This window comes from Amphiura filiformis, chromosome 6 (genome assembly GCF_039555335.1).
Source record: "Amphiura filiformis chromosome 6, Afil_fr2py, whole genome shotgun sequence".
Lineage (NCBI taxonomy): Eukaryota > Metazoa > Echinodermata > Ophiuroidea > Amphilepidida > Amphiuridae > Amphiura > Amphiura filiformis.
The window spans coordinates 44246890-44266415 of record NC_092633.1 but is presented as its reverse complement, the minus strand read 5'-3'; the positions used below and the strand labels follow the sequence as shown (position 1 = coordinate 44266415).

At 38.1% G+C, this 19526-nt stretch overlaps 1 pseudogene; it reads left to right on the top strand.

Moving 5' to 3' along the window:
- Positions 1-1262: 1262 nt before the first annotated feature.
- On the top strand, positions 1263-9999 carry LOC140154543 (aqualysin-1-like; annotated as a pseudogene).
- Positions 10000-19526: the final 9527 nt, after the last annotated feature.

Sequence of the window (19526 nt, the reverse complement as noted above, 5' to 3'; positions counted from 1 at the left end):
TCATAAATTTCATAAATGTAAATTTTCATGACCATATTGGAATCAGCATGAAAAATGCATTAAAATGAGTACAAACACGCCTAGTATTGATCCAGTAGTTCTTAAGATAGCTCTTGATATTTTGAGAAAATATTTCAAAACTTGGAACTTTTTCCATTGAAGCGCATGGCTAAGCGAGATTGAATTGAAATATACTTGATCATGCCGCTAAAAGCAAAATAGCACGAAGTAGCTACCCTTGGATATCGGTTCAGTGTCCGCCTCATCCATTATTGGGTGCTTTGTTATTCAAAAATCACTTCCTACCGTGTCTTTAAAATGATAGCAAAATCTGAATGCATGTAACTTTTATATCAATATTTTAACTTCACTCAGATGATAAAATAAGATGCAAAGAAAACTTGTGGAACAATACCATGAATGTTCAGTTAACACTTGGCTCAGGGCCCGTAGCCAGGGGCGACGCTTTTCAGGGTCAAATTTTATGGGCTTATTGTTCACGATACAATGTGTAAAATAAGCCAAGCCCTTGGGCAGAAGCCCGTGAAAATCACTGCAGGCCCGATACGCTACCCTGTGGGATCCACGCGTGAAATACTGCCTGTCAGACGTCAATGCCGGGTTCAATGGTGAACATCAACATCAATCGTTGACATTAATCTGTTGCAAGTAGCCAAAAAGTAGCCAAAAATAGCGTGGTTTAGGGGTTAACTAAGTATTGTTGGTCGCAGCCACAAAAAAAAACACGATTGTCTAAATCAATATATCATTGATGTCAGTTTTGCAGAAGTTCATATACGGTACTTTGAAAACTTGCTTGATCCTTCTATATGCTCGCTATGAACATGATGAAATGATCATGCAATTTTTGCTTAAGCTCACTACCATTCGCAGGATGCTCTGAACGACCAAATCGCAACAGTTGAAAATAGTTATACTATAACTTTAAAGTGAGTCTCTGTTCAACATGTGGCACAAAATTGTTGAGTTCGAAAATTACGACGGAGAGTAGATTTCAAAACCAAGGGCCGGCCGGCCCGAATATGCGATACTGGCTTTACTTATTTGACACACTGGTGGTGGTCTTTTAGTCCACTTTTTTTTTTGCTAGCGAATTGGTTTTGGGAAACGGTCCACATTTAGGAATTCCGCACCGACGCAAAACCAAATTATATCCTGGCTGCGGGTCTAAGTTGGCTATGTTTTCAGACTTGCACTCACTTTTGTATATTTACAGCATTTGAAGCCCGGATTATTCCAAAATGAAGTTGCTAGTTGTTATTCTACTCTGTTCACCTCTTATGGTGTTTGGCAGCTATCTTTCACCTTACTACAAATCCACTGAGCGAATTCCTGGTCAGTTCATCGTCAAGATTAAGGTAAAATACATAAAAAAGTTTTTCTAAAATTTCTAAAGCGCACATTAGTAGTTGTAGGCACTATTATAATTTAGATATTTTTGTTGAAATAAAGCGGCGCATTAATAGCCTCATCTTCGACTTCTTACCTTAAAAGGGCATCCTTGTATAATTAAAAAAGACTTTTTAAATAAATGTTTTTAAACATGTTTGGTCAGTATAGTCATTATGTCATTTTAAATTGGGTAATTGAGCCATGAGAGAACTCCGTCGTTCGGAGAGGACGCTAAGCCGTCTGTCACGTGTACAGAGAACCATAATGTAACTCGTATATAGTCCGTTTCAAATAGAAGGTTTAGCTGATCTGAATCTGATATTTACATGTAATAAATACTAAGCAGGTATATCTCCACAACCTCCACTATAGAAACAAAATCGGTCCTATAAGTAGAACCTAAAATGGCCATTGAGTTGTCTTGTATGTGGAACCTTAAATAGTTTTACAAAGAACAGAAAAGGGAAAGGAAAGACCATTTTAGACCTGAAAGGGCTTTGGAAAGGTCAGAAAGGACCATTTTGGGGTTCTTCAATTTCAAGAACCCCAGCTATCTATTCAGTGTTCTACATAATTATAAAGGACAGTCAAGTATACTCTAAAATCACATAGATGAAAACATAGGCGTAGATCTCGGGAGAATATGGGGGGATAAATCTCCCAATATTTTGCCAAGGAGGATGGTCCATACAATCACCCCCCCCCCCAAGTTGACGCCTGTATGTGGATTTCTGACCAAATTAACCTCATATTTGGCCATTTTAGCCACAAAAGTACAATTTTTTGCGCGCTTCGCGCGTATTTATTCCACTTTTGCACCATATTTCATTAGTTTAGCTTCAATATAGAAAATATTTTTGCGAGCTTCGCGCGCATGGCAAAATTTTTCGCAGGTGCTTCCCGCGCATTCAGGGCCGGATTTACCATAGGGCCAGATGGGCCCAGGGCCCCCAAATTTTTGGGGCCCCCAAAATTGCCTTGTGTAGTGTACATCTTCCATTTTAGCCGAAAAACACCATGTTTTGGGCCAAAATTGGGTACAAAAATTGCAAGATTTGGCGCGCTTCGCGCGCACTGACCTGTTATATAGCAAAATTCAGCTTCGATTTGGGCTAAAATAGTCTAAAATAGATTTTTTTTCGCGCGCTTCGCGCGCAAATGTCCTAGTGGAATCTAAAAACTTGTCCACTTGAGTGCACATGTCTTCCTCAGGGTGCGTTGGGGGCCTCCAAATTTTGGCCTGGCCCAGGGCCCCAAAAAGGTAAATCCGGTCCTGCGCGCATTTGTCATAAACTTATTTTTTTGCCAAAACGTGCTGGATTCACTATACTTCAAGAAATGTTACCTCACACCCGCCCCACTGGAGGAAAATGAATGGATCAATAAATATTCCTTATTTTGCAGGATGGTATAAATTTGGATGACTTTGTGAGCTACTTCGAAACCAATTCAGTTGGGCACGTTTACCGCAAATATGACAGCGTACTCCATGGAGTTTCCGTGAGATTACACGACAGCTTGGTGCAATGGGTAAGAAGTTTTAAATATATTATGATATGAATTCGAAATATTGCTTAGTATTTTGCATGATTATAAACTTCCGTCTATTTCTACCATTTCGTATTTTCTAGGCCTATGTGTTGCATCAACATCATCATCATCATCATCGTCGTCGTCGTCGTCATCATCGTCGTCGTCATTATCATCATCATCATCATCATAAATAAATAAAATAAATAAATGTTGGCATTTATACAGTGCCTTTCGCGTGTATCAAAGTATTTCACATTTCGTTAGAATATGTCAGCTGTTCTTGCCAGCTGCCATAATGCCCAAGGCATGCTCATACCTTTGGGCGACGCTAAATGGACAATATTCATAACAGCTCCCCATTTCACTCCTGGGTAGAGAGGCAAGTAAGGTAAAGCGCCTTGCCCAAGTGCACAATACGATGGCACTGCCGGGGCTGGAACCCGCAATCACCCGACTGTGAGGCAGAGGCACCGTGTCCCTTATCATCATCATTATCATCATCATCATGAAAAATTAGGTTTTGGAAAAGATCTCAATTAGCATGTTTGGCGCCAATTATTTACATTGCTGTTATTGCAATGATAACGTTGATAATTGATAATGTTAAATTGATAACAAACAGATGTTATTTCAAATAATTAGCTTTTTCTCTCCCAGAGAATCCACAATGACGGAAAAAGTACAAAAGGTTTGCCGAATTTTGTATGTACATGTATATTTTAATTTATCTTCGGCAAGATGTGATCCTCGGTATACGGTTATTATCATGTTATCAGCTGTAATAATGGGCGCGCCTAGACCAAAATGGCACACCAATGTTTTTGCTTGCTAGTAACTCTAAACACCCACCTGAACAACATATCCAAAAAGGACATGGGGGAAATGGTAATTTGCATATTTCCAAAATGGCCGCTAATGCAGGGCTCAATTTTCAAAATTGGGCGAATATAGATAAAAACCATCTAATTGTATTTCTCTCGTTATTAGGATTCAGAAAAGTATAGTATAATAAGGGGGTCTTTCCGTGAGACTGTGGAAAATCTTACCGTTACTAAAAAAGGGGGTCTTTCCGAGAGACTGGAAAAAATTTGGGTCAAAATAAGGTTATATAAAATTTTCAAAAAGTCATCAAAATTTGAAACGTTTTGAAAAATTTGAAAAAAAATAATGAAAAAATGGGATCATTCTGTGAGAGATTATCTGAAATTTGTCCAAAATTCTTGAAAAAAGGGGGTCTTTTGGTGACAGGAAAACAAAAGTTGAAAACCCCTGTTCAAGGATGAATTTTTCTTCCCTGGCCTACTGGTGGAAAGAATAAATTATGTACATGTCGAATTCATCATGTTCAAACTATTTTGGGACCCATTGGAAGGTAATGATTTTTTAACTCCACTTCATTTTTCCTTCCTCGGATGAAGAAAGTGACTAATTGACCTTTCTCTTGAGGGTTCTAATTCCCCTATTGAGGACCACAATCTATTAATAAGTTATTCATCAGAAATAATGTCAGAGGAAAATAATAAATTCATAATACCGAATTCAATGTTGTCAAAATTATCTATATTTTTAAATTTTGATTGCTCAAAGCTCCGAGGTCTAGATGCGGTAGACTACGTCGAAGAAGATTCAGTGGCAAGGCTTGATGCGGTAGCTTCCTGGGGATTGGATCGTGTCGATCAGAGACATCTTCCACTTGATGATAATTACAATCCTACACGTAAGTTTGAGATGCTTAAAACTTATGATGAAAAATTCTTCACAGCGTGTCCTCCACCTTCCCAGCATTTATGAATGCCAGTACCCATTTATACACCTGGTAGGAGTCAGGGGAGAAGTATAATTGAGGTATAAGTGTGTACTTACAAGTACTACTGGCGGAAGGGCACGGGCCGGTGCACTGCCCCCATCGATTTGAAAATTTAAAAAAATCTCATAGGAAACTTGCCGAAAAAACGGCTTGTGCTCTCCCCTCAGGCCCGGTGTCCCCCAATCATGGTCGGTGCGCTCCCCCATAGGATGACTCACACTATACGCCAATGAAAGATACACGGCGTCACCGGGGCTCGAATCCACAACATTCCGATTAGGAGTCGGAGCCCGTTCCGATCATGCGGCCATCCCGGGCAGCCACCATGCTAAAATAAGAGAACAAAAAATAAGTTTCATAACGTCAAGAATAGCAATAGGGGTATTTGCCGACTTGTTCTCCTTCATGACGAATGAGCACGATCCAGTTTGGAACCGAGACTAGCATTATTAGCGTACGTAAAAACGCCTACGTGAAAACGTACGGTCCACGTGCTGCGTTTGGAACATCGCAATCTCTCAGTCGATCATTCTTCTTTTGTGTGCTGTTTAAATACAGCTAGCCTACTGTGATTATTATAAATGCATGTAATATTTCTGGTGTTTTTGTATCATACGACATCTAGGTACTGGTTCTGGAGCTAATGTATACGTCATTGATACGGGTATTCGTCATACTCATACTGACTACGCTGGACGTGCGTTTTCATTCTTTGATTATGAGGGGTAAGTCAATTTCATTCACCTAGTCAGGCTGCACCTAGTCCAGGCTTGACCTAGTCCAATTGTGTTTAGGCCTAACATACTGCAGTTACTGTCCGTTTTCCTATACACAATACACAGTGCTCTTTCCCATTGACGCGTGACCTCTACAAATAGCCTACGTTAAAAGTATGGGGATATGCCTAGTTAACGTCGCTGTGTGAAAAATAACCGGCCAATATTAAAAGTACTCTTCTAAAGTTCTAGACAATATAGTTTTGTAACATGTCCTAAATTTTTAGCTAATTTAGATTTTTGGAAATATGCGTACTTTGGTGTTTTAGTTAATGTTATAGGTAATAGTACATTGCCTAGTTAACGTCGCTGTGTGAAAAATAACCAGCCAATATTAAAAGTACTCTTCTAAAATTCTAGACAATATAGTTTTGTAACATGTCCTAAATTTTTAGCTAATTTAGATGTTTGGAAATATGCGTACTTTGGTGTTTTAGGAAGGATATGTAAACGACAGATAACACCAAAAAATATGAAGACATTATTTCCAAACCGTGTTAAGTCTGCAAACCACCATGTTTCTCATTTTCAAGAACGCTGGTTAACAATAAGCACGTATTGTCTCATTTCGTAAACAAAGACCACACACAATTGTTCTCTAGCGCTCGCTTTATAATCGTTCACCCAACTGAAAGTATAATCCCAGCTCATTACTCCATTGTACGAGTAAAGCAGACACATATGTTGTGTGTATTTAACCAGAGAAGATATGATTTAATCAGTTGAGCTGTTTTCAATGAGTGTTATCTTAGTTTAATAGCTTTTAATGGGGTTTAAGTCCTGCAAAGGTCGAGTTGAATTCTACTGTAGACATGACTGCATCATGCATGAATCCGTTGCGACCGTGGGAAGCTCGTGGGAGGTAGGACGGGAGGTAGGGGCACGGGACACGTATATACCACCATCCAATCGATTTGAAAATTTAGAAAAACCCATAGGAAAATGGCCAAAATTGGCTTGTGGACGAAGTCTAGGGGGCCTGATGCCTCGCGAGGGTTCCGGGTTCCTGAGCAAAAGCGAAAATGAAAATAAGGCTTATAAAGGAGAATGTTAAAAGGGTCCTGCACTGCTCATTGTCCATATAGACCCAAGAGGCTGCGGAATAAACGCAGCGGTAATTTTTGAAAATATTTGATAGCCATGACCCACTTCTACGATCATTGATTTAATTTCTAGGGTGATGGTAACGATTGTCACGGCCACGGTACGCATTGCACCGGCACAATTCTGGGAACAACATACGGTATTGCCAAACAGGCTAATGCATACAGTGTGCGCGTGATGTCATGTTCTGGAAGTGGTTCTTATTCCAATATCATAGCAGGTAGGTGAAGAAGAGTTATAAAAATTACTACTAATATAATGAGAACATAGTATCATTTTTTTAATAACCTGATCGCTAACTTCTATTTTGAGTGAATTTATTCCCCTCCATTTTTAATCATACCAATTATGAATTAGGGATGAAATCAAAACTCGACCGTCCGGTTTCTGTTCTTCTAAACCGGACGGAACCGGCCGCAACCGTCGGTCGAGTTTTGATTTCACCCCTTAGTCCGTGTCGAGGAAGCGCTTTGGCATAAATGACAGGAACAAATGATAGTTCATTGCAAAATGCAAATCTTACATTTACTTTAGCGATGAGGATGTAGTCAGTTGGTAACTAACTACATCCTCATCGCTAAAGTTGTAAGATTTGCATTTTGCAATGAACTATCATTTGTCCCTGTCATTGTGCCAAAGCGCTACTCGACAGACAAAAGGGGTGAAATCAAACTCGACCGACGGTTGCGCCGGTTCCGTCCGGTTTAGAAGAACAGAAACCGGACGGGCGAGATTTGAGTTCACCCTTATTCATAATCGGTATGTTTAAAAATGGAGGGGAATAAATTCACTCAAAATAGAAGTATTTTTGCATGTTGTATTATTTATTGTTAACATCAGGTTTGAATGCAGTGGCGGGAGATACCAGAGGCTCCAGAGTTGCCTCCATGTCTATAGGTGGTGGCAAAAGTACCTCACTTAACGATGCTGTAAAAGACGCATTCAACAAAGGGGTAGTGGTCTCAGTATCCGCGGGAAATGATAACGCAGATGCATGTAACAAATCACCGGCTTCCGCTCCTGAAGTAAGATTTTCTATATACCACAGAAACATGCACATGTAACAGCTCACAATCAATTTCTTACAATAATTGTACGGTCTTTTATAGGGAAAATAGCCGAAGAACACATGCATGATATTGATAGCATTAGGGTGTCGTAATGTTTATTTTATTCAAGGTACCACATTTCGCATAATTTAGCCTACCCACTTCATAAAACCTAGAAGAGTAGACCTACTTTTATGCCTACTCTGATGAGCTATCTTCAGTAGATAGTATAAGATAACAATTAGATCTGCTATAAATTTAGTAGATAGCAAGATTAACACGATCAGATATAAACTATCTTCAGTAGATAGCAAGATTAACACGAACATATATAAACTATCTTCAGTAGATAGCAAGATTAACACGAACAGATATAAACTATCTTCAGTAGATAGCAAGATTAACACGAACAGATATAAACTATCTTCAGTAGATAGCAAGATTAACACGAACAGATATAAACTATCTTCAGTAGATAGCAAGATTAACACGAACAGATATAAACTATCTTCAGTAGATAGCAAGATTAACACGATCAGATATAAACTATCTTCAGTAGATAGCAAGATTAACACGATCAGATATAAACTATCTTCAGTAGATAGCAAGATTAACACGAACATATATAAACTATCTTCAGTAGATAGCAAGATTAACACGAACAGATATAAACTATCTTCAGTAGATATCTTCAGTAGATAGCAAGATTAACACGATCAGATATAAACTATCTTCAGTAGATAGCAAGATTAACACGAACATATATAAACTATCTTCAGTAGATAGCAAGAGTAACACCAACAGATATAAACTATCTTCAGTAGATAGCAAGATTCCCAGCAAACACAAAAACGTTTTTAAAACGTTTTAAATAAGTTATATTTTGGCTTTTGGTTTAGGTAAAAACGTTTTAATAACATTAAAATGTCGGGTTATATAAAGGTCATGAAAACGTTTTAAAACGTTTTGTATGAAAACACACTACAACAATATTTCTAAAATGTTTTCAAAAAATGTTATTGTAAACTATTTTGGCAAACATTTTTTGCCAAATATTTTGTCAACACTTAAATAACATTATGTTAAAATATTTGCCCCAAGCAAACACAGAAATGTTCTTAAAATGTTTTCTTCAAAACGTTTTAATAACATTTAAATGTCGGGTTATATAAAGGTCATAAAAACGTATTTAAAACGTTATTGCAAATATTTGGGGCAAACATTTTTCGCAAAATATTTTTTCAAACCAAAAATAACATTCTGTTTAGAATGTTTTGTATCACGTTTTCAAAAATGTTTTTGGAATGTTATTAAAACGTTTTTATACCCTTTATATAACCCGACATTTAAACGTTTTCTGTAAAACATTTTGTGTTTGCTGGGCAGTAGATTATCAAAAACATTTTTCAATGTTATGAAAACGTTTTATACCCTTAATATACCCTTTATATAACCCGACATTTAAACGTTTTCTGACAACATTTTATAACCTTTTGCGAATGATGTCGAAAACGTTTTGTGTTTGCTGGGTTAACACGAACAGATATAAACTATCTTCAGTAGATAGCAAGATTAACACGAACAGATATAAACTATCTTCAGTAGATAGCAAGATTAACACGAACAGATATAAACTATCTTCAGTAGATAGCAAGATTAACACGAACATATATAAACTATCTTCAGTAGATAGCAAGATTAACACGAACATATATAAACTATCTTCAGTAGATAGCAAGATTAACACGATCAGATATAAACTATCTTCAGTAGATAGCAAGATTAACACGAACAGATATAAACTATCTTCAGTAGATAGCAAGATTAATGAAATTAATCTAATAAGAATTTAAAAATGATCAAAAACCCATTATATTTATCGAACTCTGGTGGGAAAATGCGGTCTCCTGATCCTTCGTAAGGCTAAACACACGTTATCGAGAGCCGAAACATCACAAGTCCGCGTCTCGCTCTCTTAAGAGGAAAGAAGTCTGGCTACAAATATATTCATTTCAAATTTGTAAGTTTCTGGGTGTGGTATTTTCGTGTTCATGTCGTTTACCTTGTTTTTTTCCATCAGGCCATTACCGTCGGTGCTACCACCAGTACAGATGCACGATCTTCCTTCTCTAATTATGGTACATGTGTAGATATCTTTGCTCCAGGATCAAGTATTACCAGCTCATGTTATGGCTCCGATTTTCAATCTTGTAGTAAGAGTGGAACTTCAATGTCCTGTCCACATGTTGCAGGTAATATGCCTATCTATGTAACATCATGTATAAACCATTCTGGCCTGGAAATAGGATTTCTTTGACAAGTTGCCCGAGCCCTGATCTTCTGTAAGGTTTGCCGAGGCCACGTGGGTTCGGGGTGGCAATGATTCACAATGTTATTTTGATGAGGATGATGATGACCAGGAAGTTGACGATGATTATGTTTATGATGATGTTTATATTGAAGATGACCTAGGAATGCCTGGACTTTGGGGGGGGGCAGAGTATAATATAGGCTATGCCCAGCAATCAATAGTCCCCTCCCCCCTCACCCGGCACCGCACCGTACCCTTCATGAGCACCAACTTGGAGTATCGACATGGGACAAGGTGGCAAGTTCCGTCCCAGAGCTATAAATTCCATTCTTTCTTCTTAGGACACTTATTGTCATAAATTTGACCCCACCGTGAGGGACCCAAGGGGTCTAGCGACAGCATGCCCGTTGGCTACGCCACTGGAGGAGGAGGAGGACAATGACAGATGATGATCATTGACGAAAAGAAGAAGAATTAATATCCTTGTCCCGTCATATTTGGCATCCGTTAGTTAGTAACCTCAGCCTAGAGCGCTTTTTGCCTGGCTTCGGCCAAATGTTATAAATAAATAAAATAAAGCGATGATGTGACCCCCTCATGATGATGATGATTGTGATGATCCCCCTGACGATGATGATGATGTCAGGCCCGTAGCCAGGATTTATTTGGTGGGGGGGGGTGCTGATTTTGAACAAGTGGACTTTTTTTTCTTCAAAATTTGGACCTTTTTGGACTGGAGGGAGGATTTGGACATTTTTGGACCAAGGCACAAAAAACCTCTATTATAAAAACCTCTACAGGGGTGCGTCGCACCCCCTGCACCCCCTGGCTACAAACCTGGATGATGATGATGGCGATGACGACGTCGACGACGATGATGATGATGACGATGACGATGACGATGACGATGACGATGACGATGACGATGATGATGATGATGATGATGGTGATGACGATGATGATGATGATGATGATAATGATAATGATGATGATGATGACGATGATGATGATGATGACGATGACGATGACGATGATGATGACGATGATGATGACGATGACGATGATGATGATGATAATGATAATGATGATGATGTAACGCATCTGCTACCCCGCAGGATGTTACTGACGAAATTCTCAATAATGCAACACCTGATAAAGTTACTGACGCTCAGACTGATCCCAATCTCCTCTTGTATGTCAACTAAATGTGAAGCCCGTTATCCTGAATAAAAACTACTTATCAGCTGTACAATTAATGAACTTGATTTTACTTAAAACACCACCTACAATTAATAAAATTTAATTTGCTTCACTTTTTATGTTAATAACGTTTTACGACAAATAAATTGTTAAATCAAAGTTATACGAGCCTTGTAAGTGGTTTTGCCAATTGCCATGTATGGTGAGCTACGTATAATCTGTATAATGTTGTGGTGATTAATAAAAAGTACAATTTAGACCGATTTGAAACAGGCAGACATTGGCTTCATTATTGCTACCAAATTTCAGTGTTTAATTCGGCGCATTAAGTTAAGGAAAATACACGAGAAACTGTTGATTCTTGAATAATAATCGTCCCTTCCCAGCAAACACAAAACGTTTTCGACATCATTCGCAAAAGGTTATAAAAGGTTGTCAGAAAACGTTTAAATGTCGGGTTATATAAAGGGTATATTAAGAGTATAAAACGTTTTCATAACCTTAAAAAACATTTGTTGATAATCTACTGCTCAGCAAACAAAAATGTTTTACAGAAAACGTTTAAATGTCGGGTTATATAAAGGGTATAAAAACGTTTTAATAACATTCCAAAAACATTCTTGAAAACTTGATTCAAAACATTCTAAACAGAATGTTATTTTGGGGTTGAAAAAATATTTTGCGAAAAATGTTTGCCCAAAATATTTTCAATAACGTTTTAAAAACGTTTTCATGACCTTTATATAACCCGACATTTAAATGTTATTAAAAGGTTTTGAAAAAACATTTTAAGAACATTTCTGTGTTTGCTGGGTTCAAATATTTTAACATAATGTTATTTAAGTATTGACACAATATTTGGCAAAAATGTTTGCAAAAATAGTTTACAATAACATTTTTGAAAACATTTAAAAATATTGTTGTAGTGTGTTTTCATACAAAACGTTTTAAAACGTTATCATGACTTTTATATAACCCGACATTTTAATGTTATTAGAACGTTTTTACCTAAACCAAAAGCCAAAATATAACTTATTTAAAACGTTTTTAAAACGTTTTTGTGTTTGCTGGGTTCTCTCCTAATTTCTGGGATTTGTCAGATTGTTTTTTTTTCCATAACTTTTTGGACTTTTGAAAGATTTATGAAAACTTCATAGCCCTATACATAATAATTAGTCTTTTTTGTGGTATCCCAGGGGGTTTATCCTACAGAATCTCGCATTTTGATTTAAAAAAAGAAACGAAAAGGGCCTCCTCCTTTCCTCGAGCACTGTTGGAAAGACCGACAACTAGGCCTACTACCAATCCTAATTTTACTTTGAAAAAGAAAAACACCCAAAACTCCCTCCCTCAACAATTCATGAAAATTCCCTTGACGAGATTAAAAACATTAATTTTATACGGCCTTAAGGAATCGGATAGCAACCTTTGCACAGTATTTTTTGTGGGACATGAGAGCACACCAGACACATTAATTTAGAAAACTCCCATAGTAAAATTACCTAAAAACGGCTTGTTCCCCCCGATCAGACCCGGTGCCCCCAGAGGATGATTTAAGGAAGCCCCATCATGCACTGTAAAAGTGTTATCACTAGAGTTTCAACTGCCACTTTACTTTTCAAACCCCATTGAACTCTGTGCAAAAGATGTTGTTTTAGAATTGCCCGTGTGTCATTATTAGTTGGTCGATTTCAGATCTAAAGTGATGTATGCATGAAGGATAATTCACACCTTCTGTAGATAACATAAAATGTGAAATCGACCGACCTTTTGAAGGTGTTTTTATTGTAAATATATCTGTCCAAATTCAAATTTAACCATGCACGTGTGTATGCAGTGGGCGGGCAGTGGTGTCATGTTCACTCACACAGCTGTGCTAACCGCAAGACTTGCTGGGAAGTGCTTAAATCATCCTCTGCGGTGCCCCCATCATGGTCGGTGCTCCCCCCAGGATAACTGGAGTGGGGGTGTGATTGGGTTGTGTATAACACTAGACGCATGACCGTGACGCCAATGTGATTCCTTTATAGCAAACACAAAAATGTTATTAAAATCTTTTAAAACGTTTTAATAACATTTAAATGTCGGAGTTACATGAATATGCCCTACGATTTTAAAGCGTTATTGTAAATATTTTGTGCAAACATTTTTGCAAAATATTTTATAAACAGTTGCATCAACTTTTCAAAAAAGTTTTATGAATATTATTAAAGCGTTTTGATACCCTTTATATAACCCGACATTGAAACCTTTTCTGTAAAACGTTGCGTATTCTGGGACACGAATTGACGTCACACATTCATGTATCGAATCTAACCTTTCAAACGGAGACACTCACAGGTCACACTCACACAGGGAACTTATGATGAAACTTCGCACCATCCCAATTTGGACATCAATAAGACAGGAACCGTAGGAACAATGAGCTGTAGGCCCTAAATAAACAAAAATGGATTCAAAGGACCTTCCTATAGGTTTCATGCTTTCATTGAAAGAAATCGTACAAAACGTCAGAATGCAGGCTAGGCATGCTAGGCGGTATCAGAATGGTTTGAAGAGTCCAACGTCTTCATCAATACCAATATCACTACTTCATCAACACCAATATCAGCAGTAGATCACTACTTCATCAACACCAATATCAGCAGTAGATCACTACTTCATCAACACCAATATCAGCATTACATCACTACTTCATCAACACCGATATCAGTTAGAGAATAAACGATAGGAATTTTTATTTTACCTATCCTCTACCGTGTGATAGACGACAGGCAGGTCAATATTTTGAGTAGTGGATGCCGGCGCAGCCGGTATCCACTACGATAAAATATTGGACCTGCCTGTCGTCTATCATAAATGAGGATAGGCAAAATAAAAAATTCCTATCGTTTATTCTCATTCTTAGTCAGTTAAATATTATTTTAATAACTACTTCATTAGCACCAATATCAGCAGTAGACCACTACTTCATCAACACCAATATCAGCATTAGATCACTACTTTATCAACACCAATATCAGCAGTAGATCACTACTTCATCAACACCAATATCAGCAGTAGATCGCTAATTCATCAACACCAATATCAGCAGTAGATCGCTTATTCATTAACACCAATATCAGCAGTAGATCACTACTTCATCATCACCAATATCAGTAGATGGTCACCATGGTCACTGCAAATCAACCAACCCCAACATCAACAGACGATGGTCAGAAGATCATCAAAACCAATATCAGGAGATCAGGAAAACAATGCCTACTTCATCATCAACAATATCAGCAGAATATGAACTTCTTCGTCAACATCAGCAGGTGACTTCTCAACGCCCAATATCAGCACTCAACGATGACTACTTCACCAACATATTAATTTTGTGAATGTTTTCAATCATCATACAGGCAGATAAAATAGATAAGGGAGGCATATTAAACGTATAAGATCTGCATGTTTTTATAATTTTAGTATCATGTCTCATCCGTGTCGCATTTTGGGCATGTGGGCATGCTGAGTAAGTGTTAGGCAGTGTTAGGAATTAAGGGATATAGAATTAAACACACATGTTTTTTTACCTGATTATAATGTACTTTATCATACCCTGCTAAAATCAGGTGCAGTTTTGTCAAAATCCGAGATTTAAAAAAAACCGTGGGAACCGACGGCGGCGTTGGTAGTAAATTCCTATTTTCTTTGCTGTCGATAACAATAGACTGCTCTGCATTCCCCTTTTAATAAACAATTCACACCATGCATAAAACACAACACATCCCCAGGGAGTGTTCATTAATACTTTGGTAGGGGGGCTGGTCTTCCTCACTTTTTTCGCCCGAAAACTTTTTTGACCCCCCTCGATGGACCGCTAAACTTTTTTAATCCCCCTCTTTTGACAGACAAAACTTTTTTGACCCCCCCCCCCCATTATCGTATAACAAACATTATACTTAACTTTTAAGTGTTGTTTCCAGTGGTGTGGTATCTGGGTCACATGTCATTGAGGGAGGCAAATGTTTGGGACAATTGCGCATGAAATACAAGCACAAGGAAATTTTCATTTTATACTTAATTTAGATTTGTCCCAAATCAGGGTGTTTATCTGATTTAACAGGGATAAATGAAATGGAGGATTTATTTGGAGGTTCACATCAGCATATAATTTGGATCTGTGGCTATTATGATAGTACAAATGCGCGCAAAAAATTTGGTCATATTGGAGCTTGAATGGTCAAATAATGTTAAAATTGGAACTAATTTATGCAAAAAGCTAAAATGGTCAAATATGAGATTAATTTGGTCACGCAAATGTACACATGCAGGTATCAGTTTTGGCCCCCAAAGACCGTGGCACCTGGGCCTGTGCCCCGGGGCCTGTGCCCACTCTGTCCAATGGTAAATCTACCCATGGGCCTGTGTACAAAATAATTTTGCATTGAGAAATAGGGCCTAGTGATATAAAATTGGATCGGTTGAGCCCATATTTATTGGTTGAGCTATGAGTTTTAAAATATTGGACGAGACGTAGTCGAGTCCAATATTTTACAACTCATAGCGAGACCAATCAATATTGGGCGTAAAGCATCCAATTTTATCATTATGTTTTGGATCCAATATTATCACAACTTGGATCCATCAAAACATAATAATAAACTGAAGTGTGCAGTTTACTTGCAAAGAAATCCAATTTATTTGCAATATGTTCTTGAATTAGTTGTATTTTGATCAGATTGGTACAGAATCATATTTGTAGCGTACTTTGAAGAGATTCTATGACAAAAAGTGCCAGTATTTCTAAGTTAGACCAACCCAGATAATTTTTCTGCCTCCGCAGGAGGTAGTATGCTTTGAAATTTACACCTAAAATGCCGCACATTGCGCGGCATGTAGGCCGATTGTACAAATTTATATTCTGACAAGTACTCTAATTTCCGCCCAATATCGAGAGCCCAATATATATCCCCCACCTCTTTGCGCCATACATAAATTAGTCTCGGTCCCAGCCGATTTGTGCTCCTTCGTCACTAAACAAACCGTCTGGCGACAACCTCATAGTACGTCTTTCCTGATTGGCTGAATTAACTCAGTAAAATATTGGGTTGCCAAATAAGGCAAGTTGGTGGACAGCCATGCGGTGATATAAATCCCGTATTAATCAACACAATGTATGTGAGTACGCGTTGCGAGTCGCTGACATGAAAGGCGATATCAGACGATTGGCGCCTCAGTGGCTGCAAGCTAGCGTACATTTTGCGTTTGCGGTATCTACAAAGTACGATGTTTGTGTCACTTACACAAGTCACGCCCTAATTCATCAGCCATGGCCAATTGAAAACCTTTTTATTTGGAAATTCACAGGGAATTCATTAACCAATCAGCAATCATCATTTCGGGGTTGTCGCCAGACGGTTTGTTTAGTGACGGAGGAACACAAACCGGCTGGGACCGAGACAATACATAAATTCGCCTATCGCCATTTCCGAATGTTCAAAAAGGTAATCACGCTTCCTCAGCATGTGCAATAAATTAGCATTAAAATTAATCTTATTCTATAGGGATTCTAGAAACACCTAGCACGTGGCGCCAATGGTGCGGGTCTATCAAGCTCATGAATTATGCATTAGAATTTTTTTAAACTCATATATTGTATAATTGAAGACCGAATTAAAAAGACTAGCTTGCGTATGCCGTCCTGTCAACCAGACCAAAATGCCATACTGCGCAGGTCAGCAACCAATCACAGCGCGCCTTTGTCCTGACGTCAGACGCAAACTAGTATTTTTTTAATTCGGTATTTAATTATGGATTGTAGCCTCATCACATCAGCAATATCGTAGAAATCAAGTCGGACAACCGTTATGCTGTGTGTGGCAATGGGAATACACATTAAACAAGGTTTAATTTCATGATTACATGAAACCTGATTATCGATGGAAAAACTTTGGCTGGAGAAGTTGAAGCTGACGTTCATGGCGACACTTTGGATGTGATAATTTGACATCATGGATTGTTTTGTGCAAAATTGGAGGTATTTTTGTGGCGAGTCAGCAGACCGACTGACATGCAGGCTAGCATGCTAGGCTCGACTAGGCCGCAATCATCGTGTCTACATCATAATAATAGTTCATACCCGCTGGACAGCAGGAAGAATGTTTATAACTTACATTTCAATACAATCATGTTACTTTTATCTTGAACTTGGAAGAAACTGATTTCAATAACAATTTCAATATTGCAAACTCATGACCATCAGTGACAGTGACCATACATTACACTAAACAGTGAGATCCGTGCCGGTTTATGACTAGAAAGTAGAATGGATTATTTATTTCTGTTCATCTTGATATCAACATTTAAATGGTAAGTTCATGAGTTTGACCTCAATGTCAAATCTACATTGTATGTCGCACAATTATGTGTTGTGCATGACTGAGTGCATGATGCTAGCATATGACTAGTCTAGGGCTAGGCCAGGGCTAGCAAACTGATTTCAATAACAATTTCAATATTGCAAACTCATGACCATATACCATCAGTGACAATACATGACACTAAACAGTGAGATCCGTGCCGGTTTATGACTAGAAAGTAGAATGGATTATTTATTTCTGTTCATCTTGATATCAACATTTAAATGGTAAGTTCATGAGTTTGACCTCAATTAAAATACAAAACAGAACCCGTGTCAAATCTACATTGTATGTCGCACAGTTATGTGTAGTACATGACTGAGTGCATGATGCTAGCATGACTAGTCTAGGGCTAGGCCCGGGGCTAGTCCTTTACTAGCCCTTGGCAGTTGGCAGTATCTGGAAAACACTCCTCCGACACAGCGCTAGTCCAAATCTAAAAAACACTCTGCCAGTCCGAAACTGAAAACCACTGCGCTAGTCTGAATTTGCAAAACATGGCGCTATTCGAATCTGAATTTAGAAACACTGCGCTAGTCCGATATTCGGACTAGCGCCGTAATTCAGATTCGGACCAGCGCTGTGATTTTCAGATTCGGACTACCGCTTTGGTTTTCTGCAGTTTCGGACTGACACGGCGTTTTCCAGACTCGGACTAGCGCAGTGTATTTCGGACTAGGGGTGTGTCGGACTGTTAAAGTGTTTTTATATTCGGACTAGCGGTGTGTCGGACTGTTGCAGTGGTGTTCAAATTTGCCAAATGCATCCATGGGTTTTATATCTTATTTTGTAGCCTATCTGAAAATTTTACTTTGCATAATTCTTGCATATATAATTAGAAAATAAGGCCTACCTGACAACATTGCATAACAAAAAAAAAGAAAGTTGTTGCCAACGACTTGGTTTCGCTCCATTTTGACAGGCCATATTTTGGTAACCGAATATCCGATTAAAATAAAATTTTCAGTCTTGTATTAGGAGAAAATGGACTCACATATTTTAATCAGACAAAAATCTATATCCAATAGCGGTACCTTAAAAAAGATTAAAGCTAGCATTATAAGTATCTCCTTAACTAATAACAAAAGGTGTCCACTGGTATTTTGGAGGCATTGTCTTTTTTAAAGACATTTCTTGTTTCAAACAAAAGCACTGAAAACCCAAATGTTGAAAGTGATATAGAGGGTGTGAATGCGCGCGAAAATTGTTGGTTTTAAAGCGGAAAACTATTTTGACCCCCCTTTCCTACCACCTAAAACTTTTTGGTCGGACTAGCGCCGTAATTTCAGATTCGGACCAGCGCTGTGATTTTCAGATTCGGACTACCGCTTTGGTTTTCTGCAGTTTCGGACTGACGACGAAGTGTTTTCCAGACTCGGACTAGCGCAGTGTATTTCGGACTAGGGGTGTGTCGGACTGTTAAAGTGTTTTTATATTCGGACTAGCGGTGTGTCGGACTGTTGCAGTGGTGTTCAAATTTGCCAAATGCATCCATGGGTTTTATATCTTATTTTGTAGCCTATCTGAAAATTTTACTTTGCATAATTCTTGCATATATAATTAGAAAATAAGGCCTACCTGACAACATTGCATAACAAAAAAAAAAAAGAAAGTTGTTGCCAACGACTTGGTTTCGCTCCATTTTGACAGGCCATATTTTGGTAACCGAATATCCGATTAAAATAAAATTTTCAGTCTTGTATTAGGAGAAAATGGACTCACATATTTTAATCAGACAAAAATCTATATCCAATAGCGGTACCTTAAAAAAGATTAAAGCTAGCATTATAAGTATCTCCTTAACTAATAACAAAAGGTGTCCACTGGTATTTTGGAGGCATTGTCTTTTTTAAAGACATTTCTTGTTTCAAACAAAAGCACTGAAAACCCAAATGTTGAAAGTGATATAGAGGGTGTGAATGCGCGCGA